A 17,232-nucleotide genomic window follows, 5' to 3' on the forward strand; every position below is an offset into this window, starting at 1 on the left:
TTTTTGTTTTCTAGGACCTAAGATTTATCTTTTCCCTGTGTCAATTATCATTCATTTTATTTATTTAATTTTTTGGTTTTTTTAAGGTTTTATTTATTTATTTGACACAGAGAGACACAGTGAGAGAGGGAACACAAGCAGGGGGAGTGGGAGAGGGAGAAGCAGGCTTCCTGCCGAGCAGGGAGCCCGATGCAGGGCTCGATCCCAGGACCCTGGGATCATGACCTGAGCTGAAGGCAGATGCTTAATGACTGAGCCACCCAGGTGCCCCAATTATTATTCATTTTAAAAAGACAGGATTTTATCCAGCTTTTCCAAGTATTTGTTATAGAATTTTCAAGGTTTTTTTTTTTTTTTTGTCAGTCATTTTGCCAAGCACAAAGCCATCTCTATAAGTAATTGGTATTAACTTTACAAATAATATCCTAAAGTGTTTTAGGCAATAGTCCTTGTTTTCTATACAAAAAAAAACCCACAACAAAATGAAACAACAACAGAAATAACCTTTAACTAATAGGGATGTTCCTTCAATAGTTTGACGGCACAGTTTCATGTGTGTTGGGGGAAGGAGGTGTAGAATGCAAAGGTAATGCAGAGTGTACCTATGTGCAGTGCTTTCTAGCACAAGGATAGCGTTGCCCTAATTTCACCCCGTTGTGTCAAGCTTTTGCTTCTTTCCTGCACTGCGGTAGCATGAGACAGCATGAGGAAGAGGAAGAGCATGGCTAGAAAGGGCTTTCTTGAGTTGTCTTTAAATATATCACCTGGTATTACTGTATTCTTGGCCAATGTTATGTCTCACATTGAGTCCAGCCATCCTCTATTTCCCAGATTTCACACAATTCCATCAATTTTCCTCTCTCTTCCATAGTATTTTACACCTTTAGATGCAAGACCAACCAATAAACAAGCTAGTACTCCACTCTGTATAGAATATCTGAAATAGGGTGCCTGGGTGGCTCAGTCAGTTAAACGTCTCCTTTCAGCTCAGGTCATGATCCCAGGGTCCTGGGATCAAGCCCTGCATTGGGCTCCCTGCTCTGTGGGGAGCCTGCTTCTCCCTCTCCTCCCCACTTGTGCTCTCTCTCTCACTATCTCTGTCTGTCTCTCTCAAATAAATAAACAATCTAAAAAAAAGAAAGAATATCTGAAATATTTATTGATTACTCAATTAGCAGAAGATACATTAGTAACTTTGTCAGTAGTCAGTCATGAAAGTATATAAACCAAGATACCATTAGGCAAAAGATGTTACATGGTGGGTAAGTATTCCTAAATGCTGATGCTATTGGTGTGAGGCACCTAGTAAGAACCACATTTGACAAAGATTTATGAAGTCATGTTTCCATGGAAAATATTCATTCATGTATCCTTTCAGTAAGTATTTATTCAATACCTTAGCCTGTGTCCACTGATGCCATAGTGAGGTGATGTTAAACCCAATTCCCAATTTCATTTACCCCTTCCCCATTCTTTGAGCTAGACAATTAGGTTATTCTCAAACTTACACAAAATCCCATGCAAATGTCTTCACACCCTGCCTTACTGCGAGACTACCAGTCCAAAGACTTTTTTTTAAAAATTTTTGTTGTTATGTTAATCACCGTGCATTACATCATTAGTTTTTGATGAAGTGTTCCATGATTCATTGTTTGTGTATAACACCCAGTGCTCCATTCAGTACGTGCCCTCTTTAATACCCATCACCAGGCTAACCCATCCTCCCACGCCCCTCCCCTCTAGAACCCTCAGTTTGTTTCTCAGAGTCCATAGTCTCTCACGGTTCGTCTCCCCCTCCGATTTACCCCTCTTCATTCTTCCCCTCCTCCCTTCCCCTCTTCTTTTTTTTTTTTTTAACATATAATGTATTATTTGCTTCAGAGGTATAGATCTGTGATTCAACAGTCTTACACAATTCACAGCGCTCACCATAGCACATACCCTCCCCAATGTCTATCACCCAGCCACCCCATACCTCCCAACCCCCACCACTCCAGCAACCCTCAGTTGTTTCCTGTGATTAAGAATTCCTCATATCAATGAGGTCATATGATACATGTCTTTCTCTGATTGACTTATTTCGCTCAGCATAACATCCTCCAGTTCCATCCATGTCATTGCAAATGGCAAAGACTTTCTCATATAGAATGAGAAGCACTATATTACATGTGCCCTTCACTGTATAAGTTATTGGGTTACAATGAATCAACACAGATAGGGCCCTTTTACAAAAAGAGTATGATATACTGGGGCAGATAGTTATCAAAGGATTCACTAATAATGCTTGTTTTTGTTTTGTTTTGTTTTGTTTTGAGAGTATACACAGCCATGGCTTATATCCAACCTGCATTCATGTTCTCTTGACTGGTTGTTTTGAATGATGTCGATTCTGATGGGACCAGTGTCTATTTTGATTTTTCAGTGCTCATGCTCCACTGGCTATTAAATGATTTCATTATCTCCTCTGGCAGGCTGCTCTGAGAGCTCAGGGAGGCATCACTTGAGATCTCCAGCAGTTGTTTCTTGTCTACCCCTCCCTACTCAACACAAAAATGTGGATGATTTTTCATAGATCCATAGGTCAGTGCACGGATTGTATTAGACATATGCAGTCCAATACTGTGGCCACAAGGCTCATGTGGCTATTGAACACTTAAAATGTGGCCTCTTCCAACTGAGATGTGCTGCCAAGTGTAAGCTACATATTATATTTTATTTAAAATTTTTTTTTGCCTATTATATTTTAAAGACACTAGAATTTAAAATGTCTCATTAATTATTTTATATTGACTGCATGCTAAAATGATACCGTTCTGGGTATGTTGGGCTAAGTAAAATATATAACTAAAATGGATTATAACTATTTCTTTTTACCCTTTTTTAATGTGGCTATAACAAAATTTGTAATTATGAAATCTTTTTTTAAAAAAGGGAGGCGCCTGGTGGCTCAGTCGGTTAAGCGTCTGCCTTCCGCTCAGGTCATTTATCCCAGGGTCTGGCATCCAGCCTTGCAACAGGCTGCCTGCTCAGCAGGAAGTCTGCTTCTCCTTCTCCCTCTGCTCCCCCGCTTCCTGCTCTCTCTCTCGCTCATTCTCTCTCAAATAAATAAATAAAATCCTTAAAATAAAACTTAATATTACACATGTGGCTCATGTCATGTCTATCTCAAAGTATGGTTTTAGACTTTAGATTTAATTTTTAAAAAAAGCAATTATATATATAAATGCCGCATTTTTGTGGTTTAGCAAATGAGGTCCAGTAATGGGAAATGAGTTACTCAAGAACACAGAATGGAGTAATATTAGAAATAAGCTTGTGGATTTAGCTTTGCTTTTAACACTTTTAATACTTTTAACACTTTTAATACTTTTAACACTTTTAATACTTTTAACACTGCTTTTAAAGTTAGCCCTTGTGGTCTTCAAAGGAAATACATTAGTATGAAAACTGTTTTGGAGATATGAAACCCTATCTCTTGAACATTGATCATAAAATATTTTATACAAAAGAAAAATACTGGAATCATAAATGTTTTCCTGCTTCTTACCATTTTCTCTTATCATAGGTTTTAGGAAATAGAAGTAGACAACTTAAACCTTTTGGTTTCTTATGGAAAAACAAAATTCAGATACTTAACAATTGTATAGTTACTAAGTTGTGTAAATGGAAGGAAACAGATAGTCAAGTAACCACGTCTGCAAATAACCCCAAATTCAGTTATAAGTTTGTGATTTTATATACTTTTTTCGGAGGGTGAGATGAGAGTGTTTTCCTTCATGGTTATTTATTATATATTTAGAATTTAAATGAAATTGTGTATTCTAGACCCCTATTCATTCACCACTAAGTATGTGGACTATAAGCATGATCAGTGCCAATTAATATACAATTTATGAAAAATAATGAAACATGATATGTAAATAATACAGTTGGCATAAGTTTGTAATATGTTTATTTAAATGAAATGAGATAGAATACATACCATTTAAAACCTTTTAAAATCATTGTTGAGCTCATAGGTGAAAAGGATATAATCCCTCAGAAATACTGTGGAAGGTTATTAAGAACACTTGGAAAGTGCCATGTGAGGAACTGTACTTATTTGGGATTAGCAGAACCTACCCCTCCCCTAAGACAATGGCTTATATCTCATGACTTTATCCTTTTCTGTAAGGAAAGGTAGGTATTGGTATCTTTCATTTTGCTATGGCAGCTCCATGATGACATCAGGGACCAGGCTACTTCCAACTCTCTGTTCCACTATTCCTGGGTTGTGTGACTTACTCATGATGTAAAATAAGAGGTGAAGCTCTAGATAGCAGAGCTTGCTTCAGAAAACTAATTGGTCAAAGCATAAAGAAGTATTTCATGGCTCCCTTTAAAGAGATGTCTTTGAAATCCCACATGAGGACTCCACTTATATCTCATTGGCCAGAACTCAGTCATGTGGACACATTTCAGTGCACAAAGGCTGTAAATTGTGCATTGCTTTTTTTGTTTGTTTTTATTTAACTGAACAGCAAAACACTGCTAAAGTTTGTTGGTTTTGTTATTAAGGGATATGAGAACATAGATTCTTGGGTTAGCCATAAACAGACCATACTATGATCTACACATTTGCTTCCCAGATATTTATGCATGCCTTTCCTCTCTAAACCTCAAAATTTTATCCATTTACTATATCCGCACATCATCAAGGAAATTGGAGTGATGGGCAGTCCTTTCCTATAGGTTCAGGTAAATTTTATGGGATCCGAAGACCAATATACTAAAAATGTCAGTTATTGGATGTTAACAAATCTAATATGTAGAAAGTAAAGAAGGAAGAACATTAAAACTCTTTTCAGGAAAGGAGAGAGTAACTCAAGGGTAGTAATGGGTGGATTACAAACCATCAAATCTGCTGGACAGAAATAATGAAAGTTCTTTATTCTGGTTCTGTCTCCAGAAGGTATTCATTATCCATTAATATCCATGTCTATGTTTTAGGGGAGGAATTAGAATATAAGCCCTTCTTAAGGAGCTATACCTTTTGGTAAGAGATTGAGAAAATACAAAATGTGTTTAGGATTAAGGCATAGGCTTGGTATTATTTTGGTAATATAATTCTCCTAAAATTTGTTAATTATCTATACTGTTAGCTCCTAGCCCATCCTGTGTATGAGTAATCATATCCAACAATCTTGTCTAAGGGGTATTCAGCCAAAATTGGTCAAGATAATCAGAGTCTGGAAACTATGTGAAACTGGCATCAAATTGAATGAATGTAGCCAGAAGAAAGTTTGAGAAGAGGCCTGATCACCATCTTGTAATGCTGATACATCGTCAAGTGGCAAAGAGGAATATTTATCTTGTGTTACTTCAGAAGGTAAAACAATCCCTAGTAGAAGTAAATTCTAGGAAGGAAGGTACTGATGAAATTTGAAAGAAACAAAATAGAATAAAACAAAATAAACACTCTTTCCAATAGTTGGAGTTGCCCCAAATTTGAAAGTCTCCCTCAGGAGGTTCCCTTGCTAGTTTGGGGGGCTCTTTGGAAGGAATTTCTAGTGTGGAAGGTTAAATTAGCTAATCTCCAGGGTTCCATCCTACTCTGCTTTCTATGTTTCTATGATTCTATGAAGCCGAAGACAAAAATTGGACAAGTATTGATTCAGAAGAGCCCAGAGAGGCATGAAGCAACTACTGAAACATATCAAACTGTCTTGCAACCTGCTGTAAAAAATTTATGCTACTCCCTTAAGAGCAGCCACAAAGTTAAGATCGTTCAATCTTCATCTTCCAGTTGGCCGTTTGATCTACTTGAATGCCCGACACAAGTTTTTGTGGTCATTTGACCTACTTTGAATTCCTGACACAAGGAAGTTGTCATAAAACAAAAGGTCTCTATAAATTAACATTTTGTTCTTCAGGAAATGCATTCTGTTTCACAGGCACATTTATAGACTTGTTCATTTTTTTGTAGATGTGTTTAGTGAGTCGTGGGATTTGTCTTGTTTGGTGAGATGGGGGCAGTTGTTTTTAGTGACATCTAAGTCCATGTTACTGTATTTTAAAGTTGTCTTTTTCTATTGCTTTGACTTCAACAGTGTTTGACTTTCCTCTCTGCACTTATCTTCAAGTTCAGAGGTTTAGATGGAGTCCTTAGTAAGGGTATTTTGTTACAGAAATTTTTAGGTCAGGGGCACCTGGGTGGCTTAGTCAGTTAAGCATCTTTCTTCAGCTCAGGCCATGATCCTGGGGTCCTGGGATGGAGCCCCTGAGTGGGGCTCCCTACTCAGTGGGGAGTCTGCTTCTCTCTCTCCCTCTGCCCCTCCCCTGGCCCACATGCTCTCTTGCTCTCTCTCTCTCAAATAAATAATTTAAAAAAATATAGGAAATTTTTAAGTGAAAAAAAATTCTGTTTTTTGGCAGGGTATATGGGACATTCAAAAACTACATGCATATAACTAAGGAAGGAGAAACACATTTGCTTATTCAGTAATTATTCGTTGAGTTTTTACATACCTCCTTGTGTCAGGTGCTGAACTTGGCATTAAAGATAAGATGGTGACCAGGTCAGACACACCTGTCTTGGAGGTACATGTATCCTAGGAGCTGGGAGTAACATAAGATAAATTCTAAAAATGTTATGATAGGGGAAGATGTTGATACTAGGGAGATGGCAGAAAGGGAAACTAATGTGGACTTAGTAAATCAGAAATCGATGCTATGTTGGCTCTTCAGTGTAAGTAGGAAGAGGTAAGAATGAGAAAACTGGGCTTAGCTGATTTCCCAGACACTATATATTCATCCTAACTTAACACTGTGACCAGGGCAGAACTGTTTTTTCTGGGACCCAAAGGTCATACTTTTTTTTTTTTTTAAAGATTTTATTTATTTATTTGAGAGAGAGAGAATGAGAGACAGAGAGCATGAGAGGGAAGAGGGTCAGAGGGAGAAGCAGACCCCCTGCTGAGCAGGGAGCCCGATGTGGGACTCGATCCCAGGACTCCAGGATCATGACCTGAGCCGAAGGCAGTCGCTTAACCAACTGAGCCACCCAGGCGCCCAAGGTCATACATTTTTAAAGACTTTCTTTAAGGAGAAAACAAACAAGCAAAGTATAAAAACACAACTGGGGACAAAATAAGTCGCTATTTCAAGTGAGAGAAATAATCACAAGAAAATTCTGAAATTTTAGAGATTTAGAGTCTTTTCTTCTGAATTCTTTGTAGGCCATTTTCCAGAAATGCTTATGTAGATAATGCTTCTGTATGCAACCTGGCTTTCCCTCCCCACCCAGAATCCTCTGGGACTCTTAAGTAACTCTCAGCACCCATAGGCTGCTATGCAAGTGAGGGATCTTGAAGCTCCGTTAAATATAAAATAAACCCACCTTACCAGTGACTCCAGTTTAGAAGTAACAGGAGGTAGAAATCTTGTTTTATGTATGTTATGAGTTCTGGAAATTTACTGTGAATTCTTGATAAAAATCACACCTCAATTACCCAGGTCATGGCACAGGCTGTGGTTTTGACACACTTGAGTTTGAATTCTGGTTCTGCAGGCGATTAGCTGTTTAAGGTTAGGCACACGAATTAAACTCATGGAGGCTCAGTTTCCTCATCTGCAAAACAGAGATAATAATGATACCCATCATTTAGAATTCTGGTAAAAATTAAATAAGCATCATAATCACCATCATCTTTGTCTTTTTAAATATGTGTAGCACTGAAATTCATGGAGAACGTCACAATTTGCAAATATTAAAATATAAGTCAACAAGGATGTACAGAACTTATAAACCAGTATTATAATTATACCTAACTTTAGGTAAATTTCGTAGTTAACAGTGCATTTCCATGTTTACTATGCCATCTGATCTCACCTGATTCTGCCAGGACTGCTATAGGACTGGGACCCTTCACTGTTTGCTATCAGCATCCATTCTGATTGGACAATGTACTTGACATTCTAGTTGCTGGATATTTTGAATACCATTCTTTAGAAACATAATTAGGCTTCACTGTTATGATCATTTTTTTAATATGAAGTGACTGAAACTGAAAAGAATGACTTGCACAAAGACTCATAGGTTACAAAGGAGGTGTACTGATTGGAAATGAACTGTCAAACTCCAACTTTGGTGCTTATTCCACAATATCAAAACTCAGTAGCTCTTATAACATTAGTCTAACCTCAGGTCATCTTGGAATTAATAATAAAGGCAAATCAGGTAGAGCTAATTTCACAGATATTCTAAAAGGCAGTACTTACACTTACGTTTCCTTCCTTCTGGTGGAAGAATCACCAGTGGGCTCAGAGCTGTTGCTGGAATTAAGAGCATTAGAAGTATTGCGTTCTAGTTTATGTGACAACTGGGGATGTGCAGGGGCAAGGCCTTACGGAGGCCTGGATGACGACTGAGGATTGAAGTAACTGGTGAAGCAGAGAGAGAAGAACCCATCAGCTTACACTTAAGAAAGCTATTGTTAATGAACATACAATTAATGCAATGAGTCCATAACCAACATTGACAACTTAGTCATTATCATTAATCCCTTTCCTTGCAACATTTCAGCGTCTATCTATAATATGCGTCAGTGGATTTCAAACCGTGCAGTGTGCTAAAGTATTTCCTTCAGAGCCCCTTCAATCACCTCAGTGGAGGAAGGAGTTGAAGGGATGGGCACGGTGTCTGGCATCTTTCAAAACTGATAGTAGTGGGTGCCTATTTATCTCCGTTATATGTTGAACTTGTGCTTAAACTTTCCTTTGAAAGAGGATGCTTATCTTAGAAGTAAGTTTAGAAACTGCTGTAAAGCATACAGGAACAGAATCTAGGTGGAAGACCCATTCCACCTCTTTTTAACTCTGATGTTGGGTAAGTTATTTCACAACTCTGAAATTCAGTAAAAACAGATTTGGGGGGAGAAAAAAAGGAAGACTACCTTCTCCCACGTAGTTGATAAACTGTTGAAATCATATATGTATGGTGGTCATTTAACGTGTAGAATAAGACATCAATTTTAGTTATTACTATTAAAATCTCATCAGTGGTACATTTGATGGCCAGTCAATACATCTGACTTAATCAGCATATAAATATTCTTGGTAAACAAAGGCAAAATGCATTAGGTGACTACTCATGAGAATTGTTACCCACATATATTTTGAATTTGATCCCAAAATTTTGCCTGAAGTTAAACTAATTATGTCAGAAGGGTGTATGTTCCACCACTATAAATCACTTGGATGACTTGACTACAAAATAGGCCTTCAACAGGACAACAAATCCTGCATAACTCCATTAAATAATATACATAATCAGGGTCTGCATTTCTTGCTACTTATGTTATTTTTTTCTTTTAGGAGTATACTTGAATACAACTGAGTATCAAAAAAGAAACGATTTGATTTAAAAAATGGGAAGAGGATCTGAATAGACATTTTCCAAAAAAAAAAGACATACAGAGGGCCAACAGGTACATAAAAAGAGGCTTAGCATCACTAATTATCAGGGAAATGTAAATCAAAACCACAATGAGGTATCACTTTACATCTGTTAGAATGGCTAATATGAAAAAGACAAGAAATGACAAGTATTGGCCAGGATGTGGAGGAAAGGGAACCCTGGTGCACTGTTGGAGGGAATGTAAATTGGTGTGACCATTATGGAAAATCCTATGGAGGTTTCTCAAAAAATTAAAAATAGAACTACCAGGGGTGCCTGGGTGGCTCAGTGGGTTATGTGGTCAAATCTTGATTTTGGCTCAGGTGATGATCTCAAGGTCCTGGGATCAAGTCCAGCATCCGGCTCCACGCTCAGTGCAGAGTCTGCCTGAGGATTCTCTCCCTCTCTCTCCCTCTCCCTCTGCCCTTTCCCTACTCACTTGCACTCACTGTCTCTCTCAAATAAATAAATAAATCTTTAAAAAAAATAAAACTACCAATATGATCCAGCGATTCCACTAAGTATTTATCCAAAGAAAATAAAAACATGAATTTGAAAAGATGTATGTACCCCTATGTTCATCACAGCATTATTTACAAGAGCCAAGAAATGGAAGCAATCTCAGTGTTCACGGATAGTTGAATAGATAAAGAAGATGTGGTAAAACGGAAGATTAATCATAAAAAAAAATGAAATCTTGCCATGTGCGACAACATGGATGGACCTAGAATCTATCATGCTGAGTGAAATAAGTCAAAGAAAGACAAATACTGTGGTTCATTTATATATGGAATTTAAAAACAGAACAAACATACCAAATAAAACAAACAGGCTCATAGATACAGAGCACAAACTGATGGTTGCCAGATGGAGGTATGGGGATGGACAAAATAGATGAATTGGATTAAAGGTCTGTTTCCAGCTTTTGGAGTCCACTCTGACCTGGGCTGGGCCCTTGAGTGAGGAGGTTGTGGCAGCCACTGGGTCCAGGTGTTTTGAGCTCCAGACAGGGTGAGGGAGGTTGTTTGCAACAACCATCTAGGTAAGAAGGCCCATATTAAATGCAACACTGATGACCCCATCAGGGGCCTTAAGAAGCTGATCACAACCCAAGCTGGAACCCGTTAGAACAAGATCATCCTGAAGAAGTGGGACAAAATTTTTAAGGACAATGTGTCTCTGGGGGACTATGAAATCCATGATGGGATGAACTTTATTACCAACAGAGCAGAATTCTTTCCCCCTCTCCTGCCCTGGCCTCCTCTCCCCTTCCTTCCCCCTCCCCTCTTGTTCCGTCCTCATCCCCACACTGGTATGGATGCTTGTTTTTATTTTTTTTTAATTTGTTTTTAAGATTTTATTTATTTGAGAGAGAGAGCACAGGCGGGGAGGAGAGGGAGAAGCAGACTCCCCGCTGAGCAGGGAGCCCGACATGGGGTCGATCCTAGGACCCTGGGATCATGACCTGAGCCTAAAGCAGATGCTTAATCAACTGAGCCACCCACGTGCCCCAGGATGCTTGTTTTTAAAAACTCATGTTAATAAAATCTTCAAAGTTGCAAACACAAAACAAAACAAAACAAAACATGTCCCTGGAGCATTGCCCTGCCATGGCACTGTGAACCCACCCTGCAGGCCTGGGTGCATGGACAGCTCCCGGCACCACCTTCAGCCTAGCCTGTCCACCCAAGGATGGCAAAGGGCAGCAAGGGTCTGAGGTCAGCTGGCCAGACACTGTGGGAATTCCCTGCATAAGTCTGGACCCTCTTCTCCCCTGCCCCTCGCCCATCTGCCCCTCTGATTCCAGCCAGAGTTGATATTTCTAATCAGGGGATGTCTTCACAGAGTGCAGCCCCTGAACAGGGTCTTGGTCGTTTGGAAGGGGACACAGTGTCCCCTCTCGCTAAGGGAATGTCAGAAAAGGAAGGATGGGGCTCTTTTGGTTTGGTTTGCTTTTTTTTGAAGGTGCTTGCTTGTTTAATGTAAATAATAGAAAGCCTTAATATATTTCTGGAACACAGAGTAACATTTTAATATCATGTTTTGGATGTACATATTTATAACAAAGCAAAAAAATAAGTAAGTTTTAAAATAAGTCACAGGGATGTAATGTACAGCTGAGGGAACATAGTCACTAATATTGTAACAACTTTTGTGGTGACAGATGGCAACTAGACTTATTGTGGTGACCATTTTGTAATGTATATAAATATTGACTCACCATATCATACACCTGAAATGAATACAACATTGTATGTCAATCATTCTTTAATAATTTTTTCAAACAATAGGCTTGGGTAATGTTCTGACTCTAATTGTCTAAGAGGTCCATGAATAGCTTTCTATTTATGCTTTACTGAACTAGTACTATTTCTGAGGCTCAAATATGAAGTGAAATGTCTAAATGGTCAGGAAACTGTGTGAGGTGAGAAAGTCAGAGCCTCGGAGTACTGTTTTTTAAGTGTTGCTAATCCTGGCCACTATACTATAAACTGGCTATTTTTTCATGAAAACATGATTTTTCTGAGATTTATTCCTCTGACAAAAAGCCGGCTTAATTTTCTCTTGCATTGTTTGCTGCTAGCTTGTTTTCACAACTATAAGAACCCTAAGAATGAGATTAGAAATCCATTGTCAAGGGATATCGAGGGAGGTCTGTATACCTGGAAAAATAGTGCAATGTGGACATTTCCAATTTGTGATGTTAAAAATAGTTTTCCTGTCAAAACCCTGGAGCTGATCTAAAATCAGAATGACATAGCAAGAACTCATCCTCGAAGTAGAGATGGTTATAATATCACTTTCAATGGGGAAATCAGTGAGAGAGCAAATATGCTAAGTATAATGTTAGTTGTTATTAACATTCTCACCCTTTTAGAAGCACATACTTCAGTGATGAGCAACTGATGACTTACCTTGTCTTGAAACTTGGTCTAAGACATAATCTGAAGGGCAAGAAAAAAAAACATGTTTCTTCATTCAGTCAATATTTAATGAGCACCTGTTCTATGCTGGAGATGTGAATAAGACAGAAAAAATCTCTGTCCTTGAAAATTTTACATTCTCGAACAGAAACAATTAATGTACTTTATTTTAGATAGTGATGAATACTATGAGAAAATAAAATAGGGTACTGTTATAAACAAGGATGGATGAGAAACAAGTATAAAGGAGGTAGGGATTTCTCTTAGAGATAGTGATTATACACTGAAAAAGAAAAGAGTGAACAAATGAGCCATTCAGAGGTATTGGGTCGAAGAGTTCCAGACAGAGGAGAATCAAAGGAGAATCAAATGCAAAGATCCTGAGGCAGAAATTAATTTGCATGTTACAGAAAAGGAGTGAGGGCTAATATTGCTGCAACAAAATGTATGAGGTCAAGAGTAGTAGGAGCTGAAATGATAGAAGAACATTTCTCCATCTGCTCACCAATCTCTTTTTTTTAAAGGTTGATTTCCTTAGTGTTTTTTTTTTTTTTTTTTAAGATTTTATTTACTTATTTGACAGAGAGAGACACAGCGAGAGAGAGAACACAATCAGGGGGAGTGGGAGAGAGAGAAGCAGGCTTCCTACCGAGCAGGGAGCCTGATGTGGGGCTCGATCCCAGGACCCTGGGATCGTGACCTGAGCTGAAGGCAGACGCTTAATGACTGACCCACCCAGGCACCCCTGCTTACCAATCTCTTAATCGGAATTTTAAAAATCCTATTTATGTGGCTAAGCTCTAATACTAAATTATGTCCCCTACTTTAAGCCCTGTATATCAGTGGATCTTCTCTAATTATTATTATTCCTAGATGTTATTTCAAAGATTATTAATACATTTTCTAAATTTTTTTTTACTAAAAAAGGCTTCAAGAATTTAGAGATAATAAAATAATTATCCATCACCGTTACAGATGTTTTGTTTCCTAAAGACACCAATATAAATGTAGATAGCTGTAGAAATCAGTACAGATGGGTATAGATGTCAGTGTTCATATAGGTATAGAGGTAATTTCTTCCAAATACAAGCCTCTGCACATTTCTGCCCTGAATCAGTGCTGACAAAAATGGGTTCTCATCACTGGTCTAATTCAAATTCCAGATTTGTACATGGGTAGACTGAGGTTCATGGAAGTAAGTGACCAATGAGATGTTGGCATATTCTCTGCTTTCCCCATATCCTGTGATTTGATGCTGATGGTTTTACAGTATATACATGTTTTGTTTTGTTTCTGAAAAGCAGAATTTATATTACTTTTTAGGAAATGGGCAAAAAAAATTGATCAAAGTTTCTAAAAAGTCCCTATTTTATGCAAGAATACCTTCAATGTAGCCACATCAAATATGATGCTTGAATTGGTTAGATACAAATGTGGTCCTCTTTAGAAACACATTCCTCCTACCAGTGTTCACCATTTGCATGAGCACATGTTAAGGGAGAGAAATCTGCATTGCACTCTTAGGGATTACTATGTGTCAATTAGATCACTTCCATGCAATCCCAAAGGGGAGAAATTGTCTTTTTTTTTAGAAGGCACTTATTTTCATTATGGATGAGGTGACCCTGAAGTGTAAGTGGAATGGAAAGCCCGTATCTAGTATGGTTGTGTACTCCAGATTTCACTTCTCAATTCAGTATATTGTTCTCCACTCCTTAGAATGAATGCTCAGTACATTTTATGTGGTTTTGAAGTAACTTTTTTTTCTCGCCCCACCGGAGAAAAAGTTGTTCTTGGAAAAGGAAATAAACACAACTTATTGTTGGTGATGAAAATGAAGAGCCCTGGAAAAAATATTGTTCTTAGCAACAATTAAAGCTATCATCAAGGGAATTAAATATTCTAGTGGCAATGAGAATATGGTACAGTTGGTTGGGTTTATTATAAAAGAAGAGATATCATACCCACTGTTCCTATAATTAGTTCGATGGTAAGAGACAGTATCCTGGGGAGAGATATTAGATCGTGTATCATAGTTAGAAAAGTAAGTTTAGTTGGTAGAGATTCAGATTAAATATAAATATTTATAAAATAAAAAGCATGCGTGACAGGTGATCAAGTGCCAAGTGTCACAGCCCCATCAGAATTTCAAATGTGAGGAGGCCACATCTGAAGTTATTGTTAGAGTTTTTGCGAGTAAGACTAATTGAAACACAATAAAATGTATTATTTACTGGGAGGCACACAAGTGTGTATTAAAGGTCAATCTTTGTTCCAAAGGCAGCTTCAACAGAACAGCAATAGGACTTGGTATGGGGGTGAGGGGTAGTGTGGGAAAGAGAAGAAAACAGACTGTAACACCACCACACTCTCTGAAACATGTGCTATCTAAGGATTCCCGAATGCAGACCCACTGACCTGAAATCTAAAAGCAGGAAGAAATAAGTCTCTGAGAATTCTTTGACTTTGAAGATGAGATTGCAAAATATTTGCTTCTCCTTTTTCAATGTTTTTGGTTCATTGTTGCATTAATAAAAGGAAAACTCTGCTTAAACCTCCAGCAGGCTGCCTTCCGAAGTCCTGAAAACTCATTCAAGCCCAGTACATGATTAATGAATTTTACAAATGCTGCATGGGGATGATTAGAAGAGGAGGAGAAAGGGGTCTGTTCATTCATTCATTCATTTATTTTTTCAGCAATATAATAAATCACCTTAAAGGAAATCTGCCAAGAAAATAGTTTGACCCCACTTGAAAAGAGGGCACCCCAGAATGAACCACTTATTCAGGATTTATATTTGCCCTTAGAAACTCAACAACCATAGGGCCTTGAATCAGAGGTACAGAGGTTAGCACATTAAACCAAGGATCAAAACTGAGGCACATGCCCTTCCTAAGCTACCATCTGATACTCTGTCTGTTCCTGTTATTCCTCTTTTTTGAAGACAAAAACCAAAAATCAATTCCTCTAGCCCCTCAGCTTCTACAACTTTTCTTCACCACACCTTGACTTGGGACAAATGTAAATTAGAAGTGAATAGAGGGAGGAAAAGCTCTCTAGTCTCTATTCCATGGGGCCATTACTTTTAAAATATAAGTAAGATCAAACTTTAATTTATAGCTGAGAGTTCTCCAAGGTTTAGTTTCTCCTCTCCTTACCTGTGTTTTCCTCTCTCATTATAGATAGAGGATGGTGAGCAACAGAGCTTTGCTCAGGTATCGGTCCAAAAAATAGTCAGTAGAAAATTGAGATTTTTGCCCAGCAGCAGTGGGGATGGAAGGAGAAGTTCTGGTTTTAGAAACAATGAGAGGAAAGAAAGTAATAAGATGTGCCTATTCCCACCCCCACCCCAAACAAACTTCATCTGTAGTCACTTTGTGTGTGTAGGTCATTTAAAATGTGTGCATGTTTATCTATGTCTCTCGGTCTCTAAGAAGGAAAGTAAATGACCACACAGAGGTTGATGACATATTAGCTTGGAAAATGGCCAAAGATAGATATATTTATCAAGCACAGCCATTTCCATGTTTTAAAAATTGGTCTCTAGAGCTACAGCAAATATCATGTGTGATTTACTGTGCAAGAAAATGAGAGGAAGTAAGCATAGCAAACTTTGGGTGCCAAATGTCATTTATAAACATATCTATAACTAGAAAGGATCTTAAGGGTCAGATCAGTGTCATCAGGATCACCTGGATATCTTAAAAAATTTAGTATATCTCAGCCTCATCTCTCAAAATTCTGATCAACCACTTGCTTTGAGGTATAGACATGTATTTGTTTAAAAAGAAAGAAAAAATGTCTTGGGTAATTCTGATGCACACTCAAAATTGAGAACTTCTGACAACCCAACTTTTTCACAGTTGGGGAAGTGTTTTAGTTATCTACATAATAGAATACCCAAACTTAGGTGCTTAACACAATATACATTTCGGATCTCACAGTCTTATGGATCAGAAGTCTAGGCACAGCTTAACCAGTTCTTTTGCTCATTGTCTCACAAGATTGCAGTCAACATGTGGGCAGGGCTGTGTTCCTTTCTGAAGCTCAGAATCCTTGTCCAAGCTCTTATGATCTGGGGCTGAATTCCTTGTGATTGTAGGACTGAGTTCCCCATTTGTGACTAGCCATCAGTTGAGGGCCCTCTGCTCCTACTTGACATTACAGTTCCTCACCAAAAGGTCCTTCTACAGGTCTACTCATAAATCCCCTTACCCCTAAACCATCTTACAATGTGGAAGCTTATTCCTTTAAGCCAGCAGGAGAAGCTCTTGCTACCATCTGCTAAGATACAGTCTTATATAAGTACAGAGTGACTGTCTAGTTACCTTTGTCATATTCTGTTGGCTAGAAGTAAGTCTCAGGTCCTGTCCACACACTCAAGGGGAGTGGGTTATGTAAAGATTTGACTCCTTGAGTTTCCCTTCAGAGTTTGTCCACCACAAGGAATTCCAAGGAGCTCAAATGATCACTTGAGTTTATATAACTAATTGGTGGAACGTTAGTCTTCTTATTAGTCTGGGTGATCTTCCAATAGATAATTAATTACATTTTACATTTTTTAAATACAGTATTCATGGTTAAATGCTGGTATGGGGAGCATGTGTTTCCACTTTCTTATTGAGCTCGTCATAGAATGTGAAAACCAATTTATGAGTTTGCTCAGTTCCCTCATATTGTGTAGGAAAAGAATTTGTGTAAACATACTAAATAGTTAATTTAAAAAGAGCCTTTGGCCCTAGCATTTGGTGGTGCTTTGAAACATACTAATTTCTGCTAAAGTCTGATTTCCGTGGTGCTTGCAACCACTTTTTGAATAGTCTGCAGTTGTAACTGGAATCATACATGTGGCAAACATTTTGGCCTAAAGG

Source organism: Mirounga angustirostris, unplaced genomic scaffold, assembly GCF_029215605.1.
Source record: "Mirounga angustirostris isolate CCGP_5_RB_7025 unplaced genomic scaffold, mMirAng1.0.hap1 SCAF_13, whole genome shotgun sequence".
NCBI lineage: Eukaryota > Metazoa > Chordata > Mammalia > Carnivora > Phocidae > Mirounga > Mirounga angustirostris.